This window comes from Vigna umbellata, chromosome 9, assembly GCF_029865625.1.
Source record: "Vigna umbellata cultivar VRB3 chromosome 9, Vumbellata_1.0, whole genome shotgun sequence".
Lineage (NCBI taxonomy): Eukaryota > Viridiplantae > Streptophyta > Magnoliopsida > Fabales > Fabaceae > Vigna > Vigna umbellata.
Window position 1 is genome coordinate 20,174,292 of NC_142173.1, and position 1,883 is coordinate 20,176,174.

Genomic DNA, 1,883 nt, shown 5'->3' on the forward strand with positions numbered 1-1,883 from the left:
TCTTCCACACAAACAGGTTGTATCTCCAGTGTCCTGTCTGGGCGAATTTGGATGTCTTCTAACTCCAGTACATGTGATGGATCAGCTATATATTTCCGGAGTTGAGAAACATGAAAGACTGGATGTAGGTTGGACAGTCGAGGTGGTAAAGCCAGTTCATACGCAACTGATCCAATCTTCTTCAGAATTTGATAAGGTCCAACGTACTTAGGTGATAGCTTCTTTGGACGAAGAACTCTCCCCACTCCAGTGATTGGATTCAGCCTGAGGAACACGTGATCTCCAGCAGCAAACTCTAAGGGTCTTCTTCTCTTATCAGCATACGATTTCTGCCTGCTTTGAGACGTCTTCAATCGTTCTTGAATTAATTTCACCTTCTCGGTTGTTTGTTGGATTAATTCAGGTCCGGTTAATGCAGTCTCACCTTCTTGGAACCAACACAAAGGAGTTCTACACTTTCTTCCATAAAGAGCTTCAAACGGTGCCATTCCTATGCTTGCTTGAAAGCTGTTATTGTATGTGAATTCAACAAGCGGCAGAACTTCATCCATACTCCCATATGATCTATAACACACGTCCTCAACAAGTCTTCAAGAGTCTGGATGGTTCGTTCAGATTGGCCATCCGTCTGAGGGTGATAAGCAGAACTCATTTGCAGTTTGCTTCCCAATTCTCCTTGCAATGACTGCCAAAAACGAGATGTGAATCTCGTGTCTCGATCTGATACAATGCTTGAAGGAACTCCATGCAATCTAACAATCTCCTTAACGTACAATTTGGCCAAGTTTGTCATGGACATCTTTAAATTAACAGCCAGGAAATGGGCGCTCTTAGTCAATCTATCCACAATCACCCAAATTGAATCATGGTTTCGGACTGTACGTGGCAGATGAGTCACAAAATCCATGGAGATGCTGTCCCACTTCCATTCTGGGATTTCCAATGGCTGCAGCAATCCCCCTGGTCTTTGATGTTCAGCCTTGGCTCTTTGACAGGTTAAGCAAGAGGACACAAAACGTGCAATGTCACTCTTCATACCAGGCCACCAGAAGGATAAACGAAGGTCTTGATACATCTTAGTCATGCCAGGATGCATGCTAAGACGGCTGTGATGTCCCTCCTCCATTATAATCCGCTTCAGCTCACTGTCATTTGGAATGCACGTCCTATCCATGTAACGCAATAGGCCATCCGTTCCAACATTGAATTCTTTGGCTTGATCCGAACCAAGCACGCTCAAGATCTTCACCAGTCCTTCATCCTCACGTTGCTTCATCCGAATTCTATCAAACACATCACTGGAAATTCTAAGATTACAGCATCTGATAACGTCCGTTCCCAAGTCGAACTGTAACCTTAGATCTCTAAAGCTTTCCACCAAATTCAGCTCCTTCACCATCATTGCAGAGACCCTTACGGCCTTCCTACTCAAAGCATCAGCCACCACATTAGCTTTTCCAGGATGATACAACAGTTCGAATTCATAATCCTTCAAGAATTCAAGCCACCTCCTTTGCCTCATATTTAATTCCTTTTGATCAAAGAGGTACTTGAGACTCTTGTGATCACTAAACACTTGGAACGTTGCACCATACAGATAATGCCTCCAGATTTTTAATGCAAACACGACTGCTGCTAGCTCCAAGTCGTGTGTGGGGTAATTCTTCTCATGGATTTTTAACTGCCTGGAAGCGTATGCCACTGCCCTTCTTTCCTGCATCAGTACACAGCCCAAACCTTGATAGGATGCATCACAATATACTTCAAAAGGTTTAGCCGTGTCTGGAATGACCAACACAGGAGCACTCGTTAATTTCCTCTTTAATTCCTGGAAGCTCTCCTCACATCTATCTGTCCAAGCAAACGGTTGATCCTTCCTGGTG